Here is a 25066-nt window from a genome sequence, read left to right as displayed (position 1 = left end):
TATATATATATATATATATATATATACACACACACATACATACCAGGGATCCAACTCAGGACCTGTGTTTGCAAGGCAGGTGGTAGCACCACTGAGCTGAATCCCCAGCCTATTGGTACATTTTAGATGTACATAGCAATCACATTCATAGTAGAGAGTGTACCTGCACTTATATATATATATATATATATACACACACATACATACCAGGGATCCAACTCAGGACCTGTGTTTGCAAGGCAGGTGGTAGCACCACTGAGCTGAATCCCCAGCCTATTGGTACATTTTAGATGTACATAGCAATCACATTCATAGTAGAGAGTTTGTACCTGCACATAGTATATCTTGATTATTCTTTTTTCCCCATTCCTCTCCCCTCCATTCAACCCCTCTTCTGCTCATTATTTTTTTTAACTTTTTTTTTTGGTACCGGGGATTGAACTTGGGTCCTTGCGCTTGCAAGGCAGGCCACTGAACCACTGAGCTAAATCCCTGGCCCTTCTGCTCATTATTTACAAAAGCTTTGTTTCCAATTTTTGTTACAATCTTTTTCCTTTTTTCTTTCTTCTTTCCCCGCTCTCCCCTCCCTTGTGTTCCACTTCCCATTTGAATATTTTCTTCCCATTTCCCAATATCTGTTGGGTCCTTATTTACCCTTTTATTTCTCACATCAGAGCAACAATGAAATATTTCAATATTTATCTGTTTATCTATAAATAGTTTATCCTTCTTTGTGGCAGAGTGGTATTCCATTGTATAAAAAGACCCACATCTGCTTTATGCTATGCATTGGCTGATGGGCACTTGGGCTATTTCCAAGATTTAGCTATTACAAATTGTGATGAGGGTGCATACATCACTGTGGTGTGTTGGTCTCAGTTCTTTTGGGAAGATACCAAGAAGGGGAATAGATAGGTCCAATGGAACCTCCAACTTCAGTTTTTTGAGGAATCTCTACACTGATCTCCACAGTGGCTGCGCCAGTCTACACTCCCACCAACTCTGGAGAAGTGTTCCTTTTTCCTTGAATCCCCTCCAGCATTTGTTATTGGTGAAGTCTTTCTGAAAGGAGATGGAATCTCAGTATTGTTTTAATTTGCTCTCTTGAATGAACAGTGGTGTTAAACGTGTTTTCATATATTTATTTACTGTTTGTACTTCATCTGAGAGAAGTGTCTTTTCATTTCTGATACCTTTTTCCTGCATTGGGTCTTTAAATTTTGGGGGTTCTGATTTTTTTGAGTTCTTTATATATTCTACATATTATATTCCTTTGTCTGAGGAAAATGGGTAAAAATCTTTTCCCATTCTGTAGGTTCTCTCTTCACTCTATTGGTAATTTCTTTTTTTAATAAGATTCCATTTGTTGATTCTTTGTATTATTTCCTGTGCAATCAGGGGTTTGTTCATAAAGTCTTTGCCTACACCTATATCTTCTAGAGTTTTACCTATTAACTATTCCAATAGATTTAAGATTTTTATTTTAATATTTAGGTCTTTGATCCATTTAGTTTAGTACATGGTGAGAAGCATGGATCTGTTAGCGAGTGGAAACCCAGTTTTTCCAGCATGATTTATTAAAGAGGCTGTCTTTCTTCCAGTGAAGGTGTTTGGCTCCATTGTCAAAGACGAGGCGGCTGAGTGTGTTTGGAATCGTTTCTGCATCTTCTAATCTGTTCCATTAATTCTCAAATCTGTTTTTTTTTTGTTTTTGTTTTTTGCCAGTACCGTGCTGTTTTTAATCACAATAGCTTTGCAGTATAATTTCAAGTCAGGGATTCTGATGCCCCCTGCCTTGCCTTTGTTGCCCAGAGTTGCTTTTGCTGTTCTAGGTCTCTTCTGGTTCCAAATGAATTTTTGGATTGTTTTCTCTAATTCTGTAAATTTGATGACAACATTAAGCAAACCCAGGCATTACCAAATAATAGTGCACCATGGTTCATCAGAATATTTTAAAAATCTTGCCAAATCTTAATTATTTAACATAGTGCAGGCGTTGGATATCAGTCATCACACAAATACTTAAAGATCAAAAATTTCTGAAGATCCGGGAGTGGTGGTGCCTGCCTGTAATCCTAGCACTTGGGAGGCTGAGGCAGAAGGATTTCTGTGAGTTTGAGTTCAGCCCCTACACAGAGAGTTCAAGGCCAGCCTGATGTACATAGAGAGACACTGACTCAAAACTCCAAAAAAGTAAAAAAGAAAGAAAAAAAGGAAAATTCCAAAGAGCTTGGCACAGTGATCAGAAACTAGCAAAATCATATGATGCCTCACTAACTTCTTAATTAAGTAAATGTTTTACATCTACATACACAGCAGCTCACGTTTACAGTAAGATTGCAAAGTGACATATCACTACCAAATCCAAAACCTGTGTTAAAGTAAAATTCATTGTAATAAGATTCCACCTAAGCAATACTTTTGCCATATGAACAAAGAGGAAAGAAGGAATACTTTGTCATGTATTGGTCTACATTGGTCATTTTTACTGAATCGGCACAATGACCACTGTAGCAAATTAATTACTTTGTAATACTCTGCAATAGAAAAATCCTTAGGTGAGGTGAATAGATGGGCACATAGAGTAAGGCTGTATACATCTGTGTGACCCCATTTATAGCATTGCACCTGGAATGATACCATCTCTAAAGCTACCACCCATTCATCCTGAGAAAAGCATTATATGTAAAGCATGCAACCTGATATCGGCACATGGCTCTTGGGCTTTGTTTGAGCTACGTTAGCTATTGCACCACCTAGGATCCTCCCAGAGGTGGAAACTATAGCAGAGTTGGTCATGCCTGTCTACTTTGAGTATTACCCCTAATATGTCCATGCTTATGGATAGTAGAATTTATTTTGGATCTGTGCAAGGAATTAATTTATTTCTATACAAAGCACAATAAGATATAATTGTCAAATATTCTTCTCTCCCACCCTGCCCAACTCACTGACACCTTAGACTCATTCTACAAGGTTCATCTTCAGTGCTACCTCCTCCATTAAGGTTTTCTTTATATCTCTTCTAAGCAAATGTTTTCTTACAGCTTTAGGTGTCTTACAAATTTTGCCTCTTATCCCGTGGAGGACACTTTCCATGTTCAACCTGTTTTGCTATACTGTTGTGGTCTTATCTCCAGTTAGAGTTTAAGGCCTTTGCAAGCAGGGATCAGCCTTATCTATCCATTTCCTACATGCTGTTCCCAAGGTTGTTGAACTTAGAAGCTCAATAAAAGTGTGTTGAGTTGCAGTGAAGAATGACATGCCCTTGCTACCAGGCCCTCGGCCAGCTTCAGAGCGCAGGACACAATAGGTCCTTGTATTCACTGCTGTGCACACCCACAAACATATACTAAACACCTGCAAACATGGAGACACTTAGCTTCTTGGCAAATGCTTGCCCTCCCTGGGTGTCTTCCCTTTTGAAGAGGCTCTTCTGACAGCTGGCCTGCTGGTTCCACGGGCACTCCCTGCAAAGGCCCACTTCTGCAGCTGATGGCCAAGTGCATTGTGCCAGGAGCCAAGAGAAGAGAAGGAGCCAAGTAGGAGAGTCTCAGTGCCAGGAATGTGCTTTCAGATGTATAAATAAGAGGGAAGCAGGAAGCACTGAAATGGGGGAAACGATGTTGCATTTGCCTCCTCCCTCTCCCTTCCTCCTTCTCCCTTCAATTCTTGGCTCTTCCTTCTCCTTCCCCAGCACCCAATGCTCTACTGTAAATGGGTCTTGCAGAGTTTGGAATGTATCCTAAGCCCCAGGGAGGGACCTCCACTCCAGCGAGGTCAGGGTCATCTCCCACTTCCTCTGTTGGATGCTCTCACAAGATGCTGTGGCAACAATGCTTGCTGCTCTTTATTAAATACAAATTGTACTGACCAGTTTCCAGGAACTTTAGTGGAAAGTTGATTCCTCCTAAACCCTCAAGATATCTCCCAGATCCTGCAAGGATTATTATTATCATGGGTATGATCCTTTACAATGCCCCTATCATTTCCTAAAAAGTTTTCTTAAACAGACGAGGCCGAGTGAGCACAAGCTCGCAGCTTCCAGAATATGTCCCAACATTCTTCCCTTCACAAGAGTGAAATAACCTGGTGATTCTTGTTGGACAGCACAACGGAAGGGAACAGGCTTCTCCTTGAAGTCTAAGCAGGATTGCCAGATTTAGCAAATAAAAATATAGGGCACTCAGCTGAATTTGAAATTCAGACAAACAATACTACATGGGACATAATTACACAAAACATTACTTATTTATCTGAAATTCAAACTTAACTGGTCATCCCTTATTTTACCAGGCAAAGTTAAGCCCAGGGAAAGTGAGGACAGTAAAGAGACTTTCTGCAACAAAAGCTTCTTTTAAATCCCCGGCTGAATGGCTTTGAACGACATTTCAACTCGGGCTCTGCATTTTCCCTGGAGTGTGAGCTCAATGTCATAGGCAAACAATTGGGAGAATGAACATTCAGGGCACATTTTGCCCCTTCCCTGCCCTCAGCAGCCTGTGGCAAACTGCTCCCCCTTAACCAGCTGGGGAAGGAAAAAGCCTTCTCTTTTAGGATGACTATCCTCCTCCCCTTTTATACATTGGGTTATTTCTGGGATTTGCTGGAAAGCTGCTTTGTTAATTAATTGCAGATCACTGTCCAACCTGGCTCGCCAACTGTGGAGGCAGCGTGGTGAGGCTGAGTGGTGAAGAATAGGGGTATGGAGTCAGGGAGAACTGGTTCGGAATTCTGGCTTTGCCACTTCCTGCCTGTGAAACATCAGGCGAATTGCTTACCTTCTCTGTGCCTCAGTTTCTGCATTCATAGAACGTGGGCACTCTTGGAGTTGCGTAGAATAGCATGAGAGTGAGGTATGTACAGCACTTGCTTCAGTGCCTGACATATGGAAAGCGTACCTTTCATGTTAAACACTATTATTATTCTAACCCTTTGGTGTATCACACATTACAAATGACACCTAGAATTGAATCTCTCTGAGCCTGGCGTGGGAAATGCAGGAAATTCCAGAAGACAGTTTAGCTCCGGTACCCCAAAAATGAGTAACTGGGTGGAAGGAAGGCTTGTTATTCTTTGTAAAAGCCCTGCCCCGTGCTGTCTGGCAGAATGACCACATGCAAGGCCAAAGATTGCATCACCAAAGACTTGAGTTAGGTAACCATTAAAATATACTGAGAGCCAGAAGACTACTTTAAGAGGTGGGAGTAAAAGGGAGCAGGAGAAGGAGGAGTGGAGGAAGAGAGAGATATCTTGGCTTTATGTTTGTCTACATGGATGGGTGGCCATGTGTTTGGAGCAGCGATCTCATCACCACTCTCCTGGGAATTGCTCAAGGGTCCTCCCTTGAGCCTCTGGTGGTTCACATTCAGTAGAGGGCCGGTGAGTCAGGCCTCAGACAAGCAAGTCAGTAGATTCCCTGGCCATCAGGTAGGTGTAGACACAAGTATATGAGTCAAGGGGAGATCGTCAAACCCCAGGAAAGAGAGTCTCAGGTCCCACTTGAGTGATGAAAAGAAGTATGAACCTTTCCCTCCCAAACTTTGAAAGGAAATGAGAGTTTCAGGAGCACTGCGGGCCGCTCCCAACCATAAACACGAAGTCCATTGTAGATCAGAATTTAATCAGAAGGAACCCACCTATCTAAGAGAAAAACATCCTTGGAGCTTGTCCTTCCCTCCCTGAGCTCTTTAGTAACAAACCAAATGCATCCCACTCTTTGCTTCATCTCTCTTAAGATGGACTTTCTGTGTTTTGCTGATACAGGTACAGCTGTCTCCCACACAATTTATGTCTGCCCAGTGCTTGATCTTGCAATCTGCCCATAGTAGCTTCTGGTATCTTTAAGCTCATCTCAGCTTAAAGTAGTGAGAGGTTTCACCCCTAAGCTTTTACCAATAGATACTCTGACACTCTTGTGTCCAAAGGTCACCTAAGGATGACAGATAGGAAGGGGGAAATTGGCAATGGCTGATCACTATGCAAGGGAGTAGCTGGCACTCTGCTAAGAACTTTATACCACAAAATCATCTGGCAAACCCATTTTACAGATGAGGTGACTAAGTCTCAGAGCGTGTATCACTTCCCAGGGATTGCTGTAATGAAATTCCATAGGCTAAGTGGCATAAACAACAAAGATATGGTTTTTCACAGTTCTGGATTCTGGAAGTCAAAGATCAGGGTGTCAGCAGGTGTGGATTTTTTGTTTTGTTTTGTTTTGTTTTGTTTTTGGTACCAGGGATTGAACTCGGGTCCTTGAGCTTGCGAGTCTGGTGGCAGAACCACTGAGCTAAATCCCCGGCCCTTGAAAATGTGTACTTTTTGGGGGGCGGGGGTGGGGGGTACTGGGGATCAAACTCGGGTTCTTGTGCTTGTGAGGCAGGCACCAGAACCACTGAGTTAAATCCCCAGCCCTTGTTTTGTTTTGTTTTGTTTCCCCAATCCTCTCTCCTTGCCTTGCAGATAGCTGCCTTCTCATTGTGTTTTCTTATCACCTTTCTTCTGTATATACACATCTGTGTCCTAATCTCTTCTTACAATCTTGCACTATGGCCTACTTTAATAATTTTATTTAAACTTTTTGGATATTGTTGTTGTTTCAGTTTTTTGTTTTGTTTTGTTCTTTGTTTTATTTTATTTTCTGAGCCAAGTTCATTTCATGTAGTTTAGATTTGCCTTGAAATCATTATGTCACACAGGCTGGTCTTGAACTCATGGTAATCTTCCTTTTTTAGCCTTCCAAATGCTAGGATTACAGATATGTGCCACCACACCTGGCCATTGTTTAAATTTAGTTATCTCTTTTTTAGGTTTTATCTCCAAACATAGTCACATTCTGAGTGACTGGGGGTTAAAACTTCAACATGTGAGTTTGGAGGGGGCATAATTTAACTTACAATGGATTGGTTATATAATGTAACCTCACTCATCCAGCTGGGTACAAGGAAGAGCTAAGATTTAAGTCCAGGTCTGTCTATCTCTGAAAGTCCACCCTTCTTTACATCTCATACCTTACATTTTCCCACCCCTGCCAGATACTCAGGAACTATCTTGCCAAATACAACTACTGTGCTTTAGGCAGGAGATGCTGCACACAGGAATCAAACCATTAGGAGGTGGGTCCAGGCTTTATAACCCAGGGGCTATGTCATCATCAGCAACATACTTAGCCTCAATTTCCTTGTCCTAAAAATGGAAATCCAGATTGAGCATACATAATTTGGAAATCAGAATCTGAAATGCTCTAAACTCTGAAACCATTTGAAGATTAACATGATGTAGCCAAGTTGTGGTGGCAAACCCCTGTAATCCCAGCACTCGGGAGGCTGAGGTAGGAGGATTGCTGTGAGTTTGAGACCAGTCTGGGCTACATGGTGAGTTCCAGGTCAATCTCAACTACATAGTAAGACCCTGTCTCAAAAAACTGAAAAAAAAAAAAAAAGCATGATGTAACAGGTGAATAGTTCCACACCTGACTTCATGTGATAAGTAGTAGTAAAAACACAGGCAAACAAAATATATTGTACCAAATTATCTTCAGTTTAAGTTCTATATGAAACATAAATAAATTTCATGTTTAGAATTGGGTCTAATGTACAAGCTATCTCATTGTAGATTGCAAATTTTCCAAAATTAATAAAAAATTTCAAGACCCTTCTGATCCTAAGTATTTCAGATAAAAGACACTCAACCTCGCATAGATTTTGCAAAATCAGTGGCATATTCTCAGTATTAAAACAGTGCTGACATGGAAAAACAACTCAATAAATGTTAGCTATGATTAAGATGTTTCCAAGAATGGGTAGGAGTTTTGTAAATAGAGAAAGGAATCTGTGGCTGAGAAGGATAAATTTGTGGCCAGAATTAAGACACACAGAAAAGCAGAGCCCGGAGAAACATCTCAGTCTCCTATTACTTGAGATAATAAAAATTTTTTTAGCCTACTTGAGATAGTCTCTTGTTTCCACAATATGCTGTGCTGATAAAGTTCCACTAAAATTGTTAGCTCAGAAGAAGATCTGGCTTTCAGACTATGAATTTATGACAATTTAAAAGCATAAATATACTCTAAGTGAAAGAAAGTATAATTCTAGTCTAAAGAAAGTGATGGATGGGAGGATTGACTGGTTAGTAAGGGAGTAGCAGGCTCAGAGCTGAAGGCTGATCTGGTGTGGATCTAAGACGGCCCTCAAAGCCTCATGAGTCTGGAAAGTTACTGGATTATGGGGCATTATAGCTGACATGTTTGGAGGCAGAGTCTGACCGGGAGAGGCAGGTCACCGGGGGTACGCTCTGGAAGGGTACATCTCCCCCACAGATCCTCCCTTCTCTCTCTGTTTCCTGACCAGCATGGCATGAGCATCTTTCCTCCACAGCAGTTCTTCCACCATGTTTTTTCTGCCCTGGAGCCATTCAGTGGACTATGGACTGAATCTACTAAAAACGATAAACCAAAATAAACCTACCCGGCTTTAAGTTGTGGGTTTTAAGTATTTTGTCCCCCAGAGATGAGAAAAGTGACTAAGACAAAGACTGATGCCAAATAAATGAGATATGGAGGATTCACAGAAGAGTCTGAGCCACCAGGATTCATCAGCAAGAGGGAGATGAAAAGAAATTAGTGAAGACTGAAAGAAGCAAGCATAGGAGAGGAAAAGCTAAACAATGATTCAAACACTATGAGAAAACTAGCACACATTTTGACCTGCAGTTTTGGAGATTTCATCAATTAGCTCTATTGCTTTAGGGTCTGTAGTAAGGCAGCACACTATGGCGGGGGATACACAGTAAAGCAAAAACACTTACCTGGCAACCAAGAAGTAAAAGAAAAGGAAGAAGGGTCTTGGGTCCCACAGTTCCCCATCTTTTCCACAATCCCCTTTGAGGGCACCCCTGTTTGTTAGTGACCTAAAGAAGTCCCACCAGGGTAGTCCTAAAGGTCGTACCACCTCTCGGTAGAGCCAAGGGCTGGGGACCAAGACTTGAGGACATGAGCCTTCAGCAGACAGTTAACCTAAACCATAGCACAACCAAGAAGCGAATTCAGAAAGGTGTCTCAAGCTCTACAAAGAAACCATTAAAAAGAAGGAGGTAATATAGTTACATAGAAAACTAGGAGATCACTGTAAGAGAAAGATAAATAAAAAACACAGGGAGTGTAAGTACAGTCATGGAGACAAAAGCCAGATTTTAGAAGATGGGGGCAGAGTGAGTGTACAGCGATAAAGTAGGGGTGCTTCCTTGAAAATGTTGTGAATCTGTGAAAAGAATTTTTCTATTCACCCCTATGTGGTTCTGCTCCTCTTCTAGTCACAAGGAAGGTGGTACTTCTCAGTGCCGTTGCACTTGAGAAGAACTCATGAGGCACTTCTTTGATGAAATGTAAAGATGGTCATTTTTCTGGACTGAAGCAATGCCTGAGCAGTACTGATTCCATTCTCTCTCTCTCTCTCTCTCTCTCTCTCTCTCTCTCTCTCTGCAGTGGTAAAGGAGAAAGTCTTGTGTAAAAGCCAAAACAGTGACAGTCATTTTTGCTGAGTGGCTGAATACAGGATCCCTCCTGTCAAGGAGAGTCACCTGGTATTGCATTGCCATTGCAGGCATCAGAAGATAAACTCTTCGAAAGCCACTAAAATATGAGAGCTGTTTGTTACCAGTGCATCATCTAGCCCTACTCTTACTAATAAATAATGAAAAGAAGAAACCAAGAATGTGGCAAAAGAGAAGAGCAAAACTGAAGAAAGGAGATTCTTCTATTTTTACGTTTCATATTTCTATGATGAGCAACATTGAAGCATATTTGTTAGAAAAGTGGAAAGAGGCAGTCCAGAGAAAGGATGTGAAGATGCTAAGACAGTATTCTAAAGAAAGCAGACAGTGTGGTAATGCACGAGCCATAAGGTGAGTCTTCGCGTTTCTTTTTCTAAGAAAAATCCAGACCCAGGATGAATGCCCAGCAGTTTGAGTTGCAGAGAAGTTGAGGGTGACCACCCTCATCAGCCCATGCATTTGACTCCTGAAACCAGCAAGCAAAGGCTGGAATTTGGAATCCTTGGCATGGAACAATTTCAAGCGATGACGAATGTCTGCGACTGAAATAACCGTGCATGCAATGATGGCCTTTGCATATCAGCCTCCTGGCAGCTGTCCATGTAGGATGACTGGCAAGGACTGGTACTCCCTGCATTTCACTCTTTTGGTTTAAGTTCTATAGGTGTCTCTTAAACAGAATCATCATTATCTAAGAAGTAAATTCCTATCCAGAAAGGGTTAAAATTGTTCTTCTTTTCTTTTTCCAGTTCTAACTCCCCACCCCCACTGTTTCCCTATGTCCTTTAACTGAATTAGTTATTCTATTGCCAGGCCAGTGCTGGTCCCCTGCAGAACAACACATGCTGTGCTCTCTCTGCAGTGCACTCATGGTGAACTTTGGGCCACACATCTGCTGCAGAGAAGGAACTCACATTCCCAAATGGCTGACATAAGCTGAGGATTCGAAGTTCATCTGTTTGTGGCATAGTTTTACTAGTTAGGCTGTGAGAGAATCAGAGAAGTGCATTTAGTTATTATTTATCTTATTACGGTGCATTTCAAACTAGTTTTCTTTTCATCTACTTGATATTATCCTAAGATTCTGTTTCTACAAATGAATATCTAGGCTAAAACCAGAATTCATTACCCTTTACCCCTAAACTATTGCAGTATCTAGCTTAAGGGTGTGTCCTAATTACTTCCCTCATCTCTGGGACAAAATACCCAACATCCACAACTGAAAGTAGAGGTTCTTTTGTTTCATGTTTCAGTCAGTAGTCGGCTGGCTGTAAGGCAAGACTGCACAGCAGAGGAGTGTGGTGTAGGAAAATCTGCTCACAGCATGGTGGATGGGAAGCAGAAGGTGTCAAGGAAGGAGCTTCCAGGTCACACCCTCACTGTTCTGCCTCTTTTGACCAGACCTTACCTCCTCACAGCAAGTAAGCTATCAGCCACCATAATCCAATCACCTTGCAAAAGACTGTTCTATAAACACATGAGGTTCTTAGGGGACAACTATATATAAACCATAACATTCTGAAACTCCATCTCTAAGAGTTGCCACGTTCCTAGTTGTTTCAGGAGTGCTGAAAACTCCAGGTGCAAAGTCTTCTCTAAGATTAAAGCAAACAGCCAGCAGGTGCCTAAAAATCAATGAGAAAGTTAAGCACTTCTGACGTACAATGGCACAGGATAAACTTGTCCATTCAAAAATAGAGGAACAGGGTTGGGGATATAGCTCAGTAGCACCACACCTGCCTGGCAAGCACAAGGTCCTGAGTTCGATTCCAGGTACAAACAAACAAACAAACATAGAGGGACAGGGAGATAAAAACCAAAAGGACTAGATGAACATAGTGACAGGGACCTGTAATCCCAGCACTCATAAGGAGAGTTCAAGGCCAGCCTAGACTACATAATGAGACCTAATCTCTAAAAACTCAAAAACAATAAAAAGTACAAAGAAAGAAAAAAACCAAAAAGATCAAAGCAAGACTGAAACCCGGAAGACAAACATTAAATCCTATAACTCCGTGGGACACACTCAGGGCAAGCTGTGGTGAGATGTGAACTCCAAAGGGATTGAATGGTCTCACCCCATGACATCACCATTGGTTATAGCTCTCATCGCTTCTTTCCTGGGTTTACTTTGCTCACTCCTTATGATTTTCTTCAGATGTTTCTGGTTTTTCCAACTTTCTGGTGTCTCCACTAAACCTTCAGCTTCTCCCTCACAGCTTCACGCTCTGTCCTCTTTGGAACACACTATCTGTCTTGCTAGTATTCCACTGAAATCTGGATAGAAACTTTCCTGACCCCACAACTCTTGCATTCTGCATGCCTATAAAACCAGTACCACAAGGATGACCCCCTCAGTACCCAAATGACTGAGCACTGTGACCAAATCCCAGAGAATCAATGACCAAGGCAGCTCATCTGGAGCAGGATATCTTGGAACTTTTCTCAAAGCAAAGTCTTTCACTATTTCAATTTTGAACTATTAAAAGGTGTGTCCTTGCAGGTTCCTCGCATGTTCTCAAGGCATTTTTTCTATTGTCCTGATATAAAGTACCTGACTTCTTTTCTTTTCTTTTTGTGTGTGTGTGTGTGTGTGTGTGTGTGTGTGTGTGTGTGTGTGTGTGTGCACCAGGGATCAAACTCAGGACCTTGCACTTTTGAGGTAGGCAACAGCACCATGAGCTAAATCCCCAGCCCTACTTCTTTTTAGTGGTTATCTTTTCAACAACCAAGCTATCTTCTGCTCGAAATTTGTAGGCCCCAACTTAAACAAAGCTTGCTTTCTGGTAAAACTCAAAAATTTTTTTAAATCATTCAGCTGTAGTATCTTCTGATGTTCAGTATGAAGCTGGCTAAAAGTCCCCAACAGTATTCTTGTTGCCACTTGAACATGGACTGCTATAAAATTTCTTCTACCTTATTCTCAGTCTCCCACAAAGTCTCAGAACATGAGCTAAATGTTGACAAATTTCTGCCAGAGCATAGGACACGTGCCCTCAAGTCGTCCAACTGCTAATAGAGCCCTTTTTCCAGATGAAAACTCCCGAACCTGTCTTTACTATCTGCATTTTTATCAGCATTCAGGTGTTCAGAGCTCCAACCAGAATCTGTCAGCAATTTTGGCTTCCAGTATTCTTGGGCTACTTCTCTAGCCAGAATTTTTAAATCTTTTTAAATTCCTTTTTTGTTTTTCTCATTGAGTTTATTGGTACATTTTAGGTATTCCTGCCATGAACCAGTTCCAAAAACTTCTAAACCGTGTGCTTAGGTAGTGTCAGGGCAACGACCCTACTTTTCTAGTACCAAAATCTGTCTTAGTTACTTCCCTCATTGCTAGGATAAAATAACCAACACACACATTTAAGGAAGGGAAAGTTTATTTTATTTTGGCATATGTTTCAGTTCATAGTCTCCTGGCTCCATGGCAGAACCGCACTGCAGAGGGGCATGCTGGAGGAAAAGCTGCTCAGTGTAGTGGACAGCAGAGGGCATCAAAGGGGAAGTTGGGAAGGGAGGTGTAGCTTCCAGGTCACACCCATGACTAGATCCTCTCCCCTAACAGCAAGTCAGCTATAAGCCCCATAATCCAGTCGTCTTGCAAAATCCATCTACGAGTGCAGGAGGGTCTCAGAGAATGTATAGAAATAAATATAATGGGATGTTTTTGTACAATTTTGCCTCTTTAAGCCTCTTTATTTGATTTTCTTTGGGAACAGGCAAAAATTTCCTATAAAGAGTCTGATAGTAAGTGTTAGGGCTTTGTAGGCCACATACTCTGTTGCAACTACTGAATCTTTCATAGCACAAAAGCACCCAGAGATACAATCTCAAAGAAAAAGCATGGTTGTATTCTAATAAAACTTTCTTTACAAAAATAGCCAGTGGGTTAGAGTCAACTCATGGGTTATTCTTGGCTAAATGTAGATTATAGCATGGACTAGCAAGAAGGCGTCAGGTAAAGTGACAGACAAAAAGCAGTATCTTTTCATGTGTTTTATTTGTTAGAGGGAAAAATATAGCTAAAACATTTTATATGAGAATACAAATATGTGGCATTTTCTCCTAAAATATTGCACTGTAAATTTTTAAATTCTTCTCCAGTACATAAAAAAGTTGAGGGGAGAAACAGACTTAAAGTCAGAGAAGAGAGAGTTAAATAGCTGAAAATTGAAGGACAAAAGTGTCACTTATCTGCAAACACAGCCTCTTCTTTAGAAACTGATTTACCCAGACATTGAATTGATTATAAGATATGTAGAGTAAAAACAAATTTGCTGACTTTCATTTCAGAGATCAAAGGTTAAATTCATACCCTGTAGGATAATTCTGTTAAATTACTCCCAAGCTGCCTGGTGACATATTTTTAAAAAATATTTCTCTCCAACTTTATCAAGTGTTCTCTGTGTTCTGAAAACATGATTTGAAGTCCCAGCTGGAGTTGGGACCTCATGAGTCCTAGATAGCGGAAATTCTTCTCCAGCTATATCCAAAGGCAAATGTTTAGTTGGAAAAGACATTAATTTCAGGGGTTAATATCTCTGAGTCTAGTTATTTATTGAAGATTGAAATTAACATTTTACACTGGATAACCAAGGGTTGCATGAACCACACATAGATAAAGAGCTAAAATTGTCTATTTTGATGTCCTTGACATTGGGCTGAATAAATATGTCTTAGATAGCAATGTCTGGCAATGACTTAGTGTTCCCAACTTATTTGCTTCTAAGCAATGTGTCAGAGCAGAACCCAAAGAGTTCAAAAGTTAGGAAAGTTGCACACAAATTAGTTCAACACAATAACATTTTTAAAAATTAAGCAAAATTTCTAACTATAAACTTATACAGAACCCCCTAAAGCAGTGGTTCACAAAATTTATTTCATGGCAAAGTTTTAGCAGTTCTTAGTGAGATGAAAAATGTTAAGACATTGGTGTATTTTATATACACCATTCCATTTAAAAGGCTGCCCTTTAACCTGAAATACAACCTATTTTATGTTAAATAACTAAACTACATTCATTTTACTTAATAATGAGCTAGCAAAAAATACATTAGCAACCTTATATCAGTCCCTAGTTGGTTTTTGTTGATAATGATGATATTTGTTTTTGTTTTGGTTTTTTGGTTTTTTGAGACAGGGTCTCACAATGTAGTCCAGGCTGGCTTTGAACTCACTTTGTAGTCCCGGCTGGCCATGAACTTGCAGGGATCCTCCTGCCTCAGCATCCCAGTGCTGGGATTATAGGAATGTGCCACCATGACTGGCTTCCTACTTGTTTTTAACCTGTAATTCTACTAGTTAGTGAGTAGGAAATTGACAATATGAAAGGGGGTTATTGAAACTTTAATTTCTTCCATTTACTGACTCAATAGGGAGCAGCACATACAGATTTCTTCTGTACACAGTTCAGAAAGTCTGTGATTAAGAATCTAAAATTTAAAAACCCAACCTCTCTTTTTGTTGTGGTTTGGGGGCAGTTGAGCCCACTTGTGAAGAGGGCTCATCACCGAGGAGGTAAGAGGAAGTTATCCATCTTTGTTTCTGTTTCGTTTTGTTTGATCGATGCTGTACCAAGGATTAAGGCCAGTGCCTTCACACTAATCTTTATTCCCAGCACTTTTTTAATTTTGAGACAGGGTTTCCACTAGTTATTAAATTTCCCAGGTTGGCCCAAACATAATCTTCCTGCTTCAGCCTCCCAGAGTACTGGGATTTCATTGACATTTTGACCACATATTTCCTAGTGTGGCATGATGTAAATCAATGATAATTTAGTGATTACAATTTCCAGTAAGAAGCTTTCCATCAAAGCTTTGCTTCTTAAACTATAAATGGTGATAATACCATATTCATGATGGTAGTTGGAGAATGAAATGAAATAATTGATGTAATACACTAGTTATTTGGTGTAAAATAAGTACTCAGTGGATATTTTGTATTATTATTTTAATTGTAGGTTAAAAAGAGACCAAACGGCTTATTTTTTTCATTCATGGGATTATTTTCCTAAATTATGAAGCTAAAATAGAAAATATAATTGCAAATATAATTGCCTACATTTATTTTTAAATCAACCAAAGTCAAAAGTTGTCTTTTGAAACCATAATCTTCCATCTGAGATTTTGCTTCTGTGTATATATTTATGTGATCACAAAGGCTGATATATTTTAAAATTGTTAAACTACTCTATTGAGTCAGGGCTATATCTGGTAAGACACTGATTCCAAATTCTCCTGTTAAAACACCACCATCAAGGAGGGTCAGATAAGGAATCCTGGCAAAGCAGCACTTGATTAGCTCCTGAGACATTAGCCCTGGTCCTGACCAGCAAAGGTCAGACATGTGTTACTAGGAGGACTTTCTCCTCAAATAGGGCAACACCTTCTCTCAGCCAGGAAATAGCCTCGTGTTAACACTTGCAGCTTTTGTGAACCCTCTCTCACCATGTAAGAAAAGCAAGGACCACAGACTTACAATCCCCACAGAGAGCATTTGCCTTTTCCCTATTAGATGAACTCTCCACCCAGCTAATCACGACTCACAGTGATGAGCAGTGAATTGGGACAGACAATCTTCTGCTTCCTTTAAAGCAAAGATTCTCTACTTCCAAAGGCATAAGGAGAGATAGAAGAGTTTGTTGAAAACAAACACTCTTCCCAGAATAAACAGAGTGAGCAGTGTCATATGCATTAAAAATGGCATATAACTTGTGAGAGTGATGAGCTCTTCACGAATCCCACTAAGAAACCCTTGCTTCATTGCTGAACTAAGCCATCAATCTATATGCCAGCTATCAAAGCATCTTTGGATGCAAGGAACAACAACAACAAAAAAAAAAACACTCAGAACAGACCACAAAAGGAGGGGTATTTCATGAACAATTATCCAACAGATAGAGCGCTGCCTTTCTGCCAAGACACAGGAACATCTCAGGCATCGCAAGGCAAAAAGTCTAGCCAGGCCTCATAGTCTGGAGTTTGGAAATAATATGGGGTTTGGAAACTATCCCTTCTATTTTCCAGGACCTACATGGTATTTCTCATCTTTTCTCGTGCTTTCATTACCTTCTGCTATGGTCAGAACCTCTATATCCAAAGTCACATTTTGAAACTAGATCGCCGATGTGATATACAGTTGGCCCTCTGCATCCAGGGGTCTCACATCTGCAGATTCAGTGAGCCATACATAGAAAATACTGCAGCAAAATATTATACCTGTAACAAGCAGATGCAGTCTTTTTCTTGTCATTATTCCCTAAACAAAAACAGTATGACTATTTACACAGCATTTATGTTGAATCACATATTATAAGAATCTAGAGATTATTTAAAGTTATATGAGAGAATGTGTTTAGGTTTTATGCAAATATTGTGCCATTTTATATATGACACTTAAATACCCTACATTTTTTGGTATTCACATTGTGGTCCTGGACCCAATCTCAGCAGAGTGTGCATAATAGGAAGCGATTAAGGGTTGAGGACAACTGGTTTGCCCTCTGCCGTGCAAAAAGACACCATCTTCCTGGTAGAGTGTTCCCCATGTATTGAATCTGCTAGTACCTTGGACCTTCGAGCCTCTAACCTGTGAGCAATAACTTTCTACTATTTATAAATTACCAAGGTAAGTTATTTTAGTATGACAGGCTTTGCAACCTACCCCACTTTTCTTTCTTTCCTTACTTTTGTCCTCTGGGCACCCATTTTGGGCATGGCCCAATATTTAGTCTTCCTTTCCATTTTTCTCTCTATTCAAGAATTTATAGCAACTGGAATCCTCTTCTCTGTGATTGAAAGCTCCCAAAAGAAGGGATCTGGTCGGCTTAACTAGCCTAGGCTTCCCCTGGGAGTCAGATTACCTTATTCAGTACAAGCCATGTTGTGGGGCAAGTGGGGGCTCTCAAGTGTGCAAACTCGACCACCCAAGCCACTCATTCAGTTCGTGGTGGGGGTGTAGCTGTGGAAAATGGACCTATTGTATGCTGGTCTCCAGGAGAACAGGGATGAATTGATAATGGTCCTTTGCAAATCTAACCCCACCATGGAAAAGAAAACTGAAAATCATGTCTACACAGAAGGTATGTATTCCTGTGTTTTTTTAAAAAGAGCAACATATAAATTCCTGCTTCTACATTATGTCCAAGTCTTTTAGAAAACACATCCACCAATGGTTTGTGCCTGTTTCATGCTTATTTTGTTTTATTTGGCAGCAAAATGAAGATCAGTTTTCAAGTAAAAGCCCAGTTCTGTCCTTTATCCATTTCATTAAGCATTACGTACCGTTGCTGTCCTTTCTTCTAACAGTCACACCCAGGCATGCTTCGAATACTCCTTTTGTGGAATATTTTTGTTCAATTTTACAGTATGGTTTCTTGTAGCTATGGAATAAGTCTCGCATTTGACATGAAGTAGAGGATTTAGGGAAGATAGAAGTCCCATAATAAGCCATCATTTATATCATTGAATTGATAAAATTTCTCTTTCTTAAAGTTGTTTAGGAAAAAAAAAAACCTGCTGAGAAACCTAGAACTGAAGTGTGTCTCTGGAAAGGAAAGGAAAGAGGGAAAGATTGTGGAGCCAAAGGCCTGGGCCAAGGTGTGCTCCTCAGAGCTGTGTGTCCCTAGGCGAGTCACCTAAACTTTCTGGACCTCAGCTGCTCCTCTCAATCACATGGGGTGATACTTCCTTGAGCTCAAGTCTGTAAATTTGAGAAACCAAAAAAATTGTCCTCGTACTAAATTATTTTCATGAACAGAGAAGATGCTTTAAAAAGTGGAGCACTAATTAAAAATCCCTCTGAGGCCCAGGAAACTGACTAGAGCTTTGTTTTTCCATATGACACTCTTCAACGGTCTGTGGGCCTTAGCAGCAGAAGAATCCGTCGAGACCCTTTGTACTAACTCAGCCCTGTTCATAGTGTGCAGACAGATCCTGCTGTCCTTGTCTTCTCATCGGTTCTTGGATCAGTCCCTCCCAAGGTGGGTGTTCACCTTTCATGGACATTTGAAAACTAAATCAGTAGCTTATTTTAGCATCCACTGTTCCTCAGGCATTGTGCTAGACCATGACTGTAGGATAGTAATAGTAATAAACAACAACATTCCAGGCAGTCTTTTAAACACTAATATCAATGACATCATTTGTATACATAGCAAAACTGGAAGGTACGGGCTATTATTCTCCTGTTTTATAGATTAAGAACTGAGGCAGAGAGAGGTTAGGTAACTTGTCAGAGGGTGAACAGCCTCTTAGTTGTAGAGTCAGTCTGTGCATCCAAAAGGTAACTGGAGCCTCCTCCTTGACTCCAGGGAGTTTATAATCCATTTACCAGGAGGTTTGCATATGACATCCTACTAACCATAACGCAGAATAACACATCCCAGCCCAGTTGTGTGGGTGGAGGGAACTCAGATGTGAGCTTGATTATTTCGGCTTATTTCTATTTGGAGGGCTTCAAAGAAAAACTGACAGATGCATTGAACCTTCGGCACAGAATCTAGCTGATGTTCCTCAACACTATCCCAGCGGGACTTTAGGTGTGATTCTTGCAGCAGGGTTCAGTGGCCATGAAGGTCAGCATACCAGTGGATTGGAAGAAAAGGGGGAAAAAACCCAAGTGAGTGGTAAATGACTAAGTGCTTGATGGCACTTCAAACTTTATCACTTGGCCTTCTTCCATCTACATGCATAAATTTGAGGCAGCTCATAAAACCTGAGATCTTGGTTTCACAACAGCAAATCGATATCATTCCATGTGCCTACTCCAAGCACTGAGGGTAGCTGCTGGGATATTGAGTTTACAAGGATCTCAGGGACTGTCAGCAGTGTGCCATGATTGCTTAGTGTTGCCTGAAACCGGCCCTGGACTGGGGAATTGGTGGGACACATGAAATGTGTGTACTAGACAGACTAATCCAACGTGTTTGCTTTACAGAGGAGGAAAGAGCACTCCAAAATGGAAAGGTGACTGCTCAAAATCATTCAGCAGGTTAGTGGCAGAGTTACCTGGTGCTCTTTCCATAGCCCCATAGCTCCTATTAAGTGATAATTGTGGAGTTCAACAGGATCAGCAGCAAAAACCAGCAAGAGAATTGCATTATGCTCAGTGCAGTATTTGTGTTAAGTGTGTTTCATCTGATTCCTTGAAAGCTGCTGATGTATGTAATATAACTGTATTCATCAAAATACCTGATTATTCAGAGCATTCCTTGACTTGGCTGGATAGTAGCAAATAACCATCCCCCAGGCAAGTAGCAATTTATTCCAGAGAAGAGGAAGAAGACAGGTCAAGGGCTGCATTTTTGTGTGTGAAAGGCCAGGGACAAACGTTTATGTCATGCTACTGTTTGCCAGGCTGACCTGGGCTTGTCAGTAAAATCTGACATGCTAAAAGGCATTTGAAGGAATGAGGGCACTCTAAACAGCAAGCTCAGCTAAGCTGAACCTCGGTGGCAAGATTTCATCATTTCTAAATATTCCTGAAGTATGAGCTAATCAACATGTGAACCCTAAGGTACAAGTAAGAATGCAAAGGTAGAGAGAAAGAAGGAAAAGCCTGCCAAGTTGGGCATCTGCATATCCAAAGGGTTGCTGGCCAGAGAGGAGTCCTTTGGTGGGGGTTGGTGCAGCTGGGGAAGCACTAGAAATAAATGAAGCAGAGTGAAAAGAACCTGGACTTTCACTTCCATCGACCTTCAACTTAACCCTAACTCTGCTACTTGGTAAATGCTAACTCCAAACCCTCAGAGGTCCCTTTGCAATTTCTCTGGGCCTCAGTTTCCTCAGCATAAGAAAGAGGTAATAACCTTTATCTTTCAGGAAGGTATAAACTTGAGTGAGATAATTATGTCAAACATCTGTTCATAGTCACTCACTTAGTAGGTGCTTGATAAATGTTCAAGTTATGTAATTAATTAACATACTGGTCCAATATATTTTGTGGTGAAAACAGTTCCAGGAATGAGAAGATGCCCGATTACCAGATACTAGGGTTCTTTATTCTCTTTTCAGGGATTTTTTTCCAGGTCCTTGGTGTCCTGAACAAAGAATTGGAGAAGACATATCGAAAATATAGCAAGGTTTTACATTTACTATGGGTAGGAAAAAAAGTTTGCTCTTGCAGAGTGAGAGGGGCCACTGAGAGAGTTCACGGTGGCCACAAGGTTGGTGGCAGAAATCTTTTTTAGCCCTCATTCTCAGGCTGATGTCTTCTAAACCTACTAGATTTTTGAGCCAGAAGAATTGAAGATAGCACTTTCTGAATGGTTCCAGGTGCAGAGCTTGGGAATTTGTTTTGTACACGTGTCCTGTATCTCCATGATTGACAGGTCATGCCCACTTGCTCATCCGTTAGCTGTGCCCTAATCGCCTGCCTCACTCCTGAGTTCTGGTTCTCACTGAGCTACCACTGCCCTGGGACCTTGGACCCTCCACCTTGTTCACAGTAAGCATTGAATAAACATTTACAAAATGAACGAATAAGTGAATAAGAAAACCCAAGAAGGATTTTTACATAAACTTCTTGGGCCTCAGTTTTCTCATCTGTCTAAACAGAATGTTCTTTTGACATCTATAGTTCAAACAGCTAGAAGTACCCACTATACTTTGAGCACTGTCCTAAGAATAAGACTAAAAATGTCAAGAAAATTGATAAGATGCAGCCCTTGATCTCAACCGTCTCCGGACTAAATCACACCTGAAGTCTTGACCCTGCCCACACAGAAATCCCTATCTACAAGTAGATCAAATTTAGATTTGGAAATGACAAAGATGGGGTATGTTGTCTTTTCCAAGAAAGGAGAGCAATTTCAAACAAAGGCTATCGAAAGGTGAACGTGAAACCTGAGAATGCTCCCAGCCTGTGCTCAATCATAGGAACTGCTAACACCAACACTGTCCTCTTTCTGAGCTTTCAACTCCTTCCAATGTGAATCAAGTTCTTCTAATTAGAGGGCTTATGTGCTTGGCTATCACAAAAGTCAGAATCCTCCATCCACTGTTGGCCTGCTCTGCAAACTTTAGGTGGACCCCAGTTTGTGCAGCAGGAAAGGAATGGCAAGGAGGCTGTCCTATATTTAAATTGGGGAATTTTCCTGGCTTCCTGTTCCCCAAAGACATGCCCAGAAGGGAGCAAAGATGTCAGGAGCAGAGAGACTGTAATACTCATAGGATGAGACTTCAAAAGGAAATAGCACAAGCTGGAAATAATTGATGTGTCTTTAATGCTTTAAATATGCCTGCTTTTGTTTATTTTTTTAATCTCAACAAGTCACAGGCACTGAACGGTAAATCAGATTTCGGTTTCCCACTCTTTTGATACTCCAGTTTAAGAGGAGCTTTTACATGGCTTTCAAAGATAAAACTTCAGAAAGCCCTAACTCTATGCCTAGGAGGCAGGAAAAGCAGCCACTTTTGAATGGGGCTGATCAGTCCTCTTCAAAATGAGGTAGAAACCCTGAAGTACATTGAGGTAGGAATTACACAGATAAATTGGCTGGGAGCTGAGAAAAGCAAGAAATTGTGAGATCAGAGAAGTAAAAGGTTTCCACTTGTGATTAAGACAAGAGTCAATCAGAAATCAGTGTAGGTTTCTAAGCAGAGGATGGGCATTGGGAAAATTCTATTGATGAAAGATCTTTCTAGTAGTATCCATGCTTGTCAAAGATTAGAATAAATAGATTTACTAATAGATCAAATTTAGATTTGCAAATAACAAAGATAGAGTATGTTGTCCATTTTTGTAGGCTTCACTCAAATGTCAAGAGTTATTTGTTTTTGGTTTTGTTTTTTTGTTTGTTTGTTTGCAGTACCAGGGATCATCTCAGGACCTTGCGCTTGCAAGGCAGGTAAGGTGCCGCTGAGCTAAATCACTGGCCCTGTTAAGAATATTTTGGCTAAAATGTACCAATAAACTAAAAAAATATATTTTTGGTGCTATCCAGTATTTAGTGGTACCTTGGTTTATGAACTTATTTGTTTTACAATTTTGGAGAACATGGTTTTTTGTTTGTGTGGGAAAAATGGCCATGGTTGTGTTTGTCACCTGATGTGCAAACAAAAAAAAATTATCTAATACTTTTATTTGCAAATGTTCGTGAACAGAGGATTATATTTAGTCATATACTCCAAAAATAATTATTAAATACCTACTATGTGTTCATTCCTCTGAGAGACACCAGAGAGGAAGAAATTGTTGGTCTCATCAGCAAAACTATACAAAAATGTAATAAAATGTGAAAGCAAAAAGGGCACAGTTTACTGCCAAGGAATGGACCAGATACTACATGTTATTTGCAATTTGTCGGAGAGTTGCCTAAGAGGTAACAATGTCTGGATAAAGCAGGTGGAAGGAAGGTGGGGCTGGTGCAAAGATTCTAATCCAGGCTAGGGGATGAGGTTGGCAATGATTTGGAGGGAGGCATAAGAAGAGTATTTGATGAAGCTGGGGCATGGTAGTGAACACCTGTAATCCCAGCAATCAGAGGCTGAGGCAGGGAGTGATCACTGTGAGTTCAAGAATAGCCTGGGCTATATAGTGAGTTTCAAGTCAGTCTCTCCCTGCTTAAAAAAAAAAAAAAAAAAAAAAAAAAGATATTTGAGGACTTGTCTGAGATGCAAGTTTTCAAATGGTCTCCTGGAAACGAAGAGAGGGTCTTTAAGATCTTTGAGACAGAGCTCACCACTTTACATGACAAGTTCAAAAAAAGGAATCTGGCCACAATATTTGGGGTGGGTTGGAGATAGGAGAACTGAGGAAGGAGAGGTGAGTTGGGGAATACACCAAAGTGAAGAAACAGGCCTGGGAGGGTGGGTCAGGCAAAGCCGAAGACAACACCAGGTTCCCTGTGGCCCTTTGAACTCTTCAGGGCCCAGCCAGCTGTTCAAGCCATCCAAAGAGCAAACTGGACACCAGACACCAAATCCCTGCTCATGCCAGGAAATGAACACGTTTGTTGCCTAAGTCAAGCCTGGAGAACAGAACAAAACCCCTCAAAGTGTGCTTTCCATCTGCAGCCCACATCCCCGGCAGCCAGCCCACCATTGTGGAAAGGGGGATTAATGAAACACAGACATCCAAGGCCTACCCTTATATTATTCATTTTTCTTGGAAATGTCTGAGGTTCTGTGATCCCTCTCTAATCCCATATGCCATACTTAGTTTATATTTTGACAGGCCCAGGGCTGGCTGCTTGGGCCAGCATCCAGGGCCTTCAGTCCATGCTGAGGACAGGCCCAGCAGGCTGGCAGGGCCCCATTTCCAGGTGGCACCAGCCAGTCCCAGGAGCCTAGTTTTCTGGCACTAATCCTAGAATAGGAAACCAGAGGAGGGGGCATCTTTTAATATTTTTCTTCTTTTTTCAAAATTTGAAGGCAATAAGAGTTTTTTTTGGGTTATCTAACTGAATTAAATTTCTGAGTTCACAAAAGTCATTCATTTTATTTGTTCTGTAACTATTCTAACCCCAGAGATTCTCCACAATAAATTTCTCTTTCTAGCTGAGACTCTGTGCTTCATTTTCCTGAATAATCTGTCATTTATTCTGTTACCCAGTAACCTGCACCCAAGATTCCCGGCTCTGAACCAGCAGTGTCTTGGCTTTTTATTTCAGATAGCACTGCCACAGTGAGATCACTTTCTGCTCCAGAGAGGACATTTATTTCTTTGGGGCTTCTGGTTTATCTTCCTTCTTTGTTAAAAAAAAAAAGGTGAGTAAAAAACCACTCACGTGAGTAATTTTTAATTAGCCAACTAATGAAAAAGTGGTTTCTGGAAAATATATCAGCTCTTACCTTTCCGGAGGTCCTCTGCTTCAGTCAGTCACTGTGTCACTGCTGATCCTGACTGTCCCCTACTGTTTGAAGTAGTTTGCTGCTCTGTCCTTGTTTACTAGTGTCTAGTAACAATGGTGTTATTGCCCAATGATACATTTTGAGAGTGCCACCCGGCAGGGAGTAGTACAGTACTGCCCTTAGAAGTGTTTTGAAAATAACCACCCTGATCCAGTCTGTTTCTCCTGTGGCTTGATCCTGCTCTGGCTCAGCAAACCCTCCTTGTATGCGGGATACAATTTCTCATCATAGTTCCTCTGGCCTCTACTGGTCTGTTAGAATGCTGGAGTGCCCACGGCCCCCTCGATTGATTACCCTAACCAATGCCTGGACAGCAGCCACCAAGGCCACACCCTTTCTCTGTTTCCTCACGTCAGTGGATGCCCTGAGATAACAGAATTTTGGACTTGGACTTATTTCCAGATGGAACACAGAGTTCTCTAGAAAGGATGGTATTGCCTTGGCTTTTGTTTGCTTGAAAGGCATAGTGTGCCCTTCAGGAAGCCAACAACCATTTCCAACTCATTTTAGTCATTATCCTTCATATTTTTTTTCTTCAATATGATCAAGTAATGAACAAGTAGTAGAAATCATAGATGGTTCATGTGGGTAAAAGCTAACAGATAAATTCTAAAATGAGAAATAGTAGCATAGAGTCTGTCTGACACACAAAATGGGTGTCTAATCCT

At 40.9% G+C, this 25066-nt stretch overlaps 1 long non-coding RNA gene across 1 annotated transcript in view; it reads right to left on the bottom strand.

Moving 5' to 3' along the window:
* Nucleotides 1-24667, bottom strand: part of LOC104848822 — a 50162-nt gene extending 25495 nt beyond the window's left edge. The window contains exon 1 of the long non-coding RNA XR_776545.2: nucleotides 24339-24667. This is a non-coding gene — a long non-coding RNA (uncharacterized LOC104848822). The remainder of the gene's footprint in view (nucleotides 1-24338) is intronic.
* Nucleotides 24668-25066: the final 399 nt, after the last annotated feature.

This window comes from Fukomys damarensis, unplaced genomic scaffold (genome assembly GCF_012274545.1).
Source record: "Fukomys damarensis isolate Sample0158 unplaced genomic scaffold, DMR_v1.0_HiC HiC_scaffold_20, whole genome shotgun sequence".
Classification (NCBI taxonomy): domain Eukaryota; kingdom Metazoa; phylum Chordata; class Mammalia; order Rodentia; family Bathyergidae; genus Fukomys; species Fukomys damarensis.
This window is presented reverse-complemented; position numbering and strand designations above follow the sequence as displayed.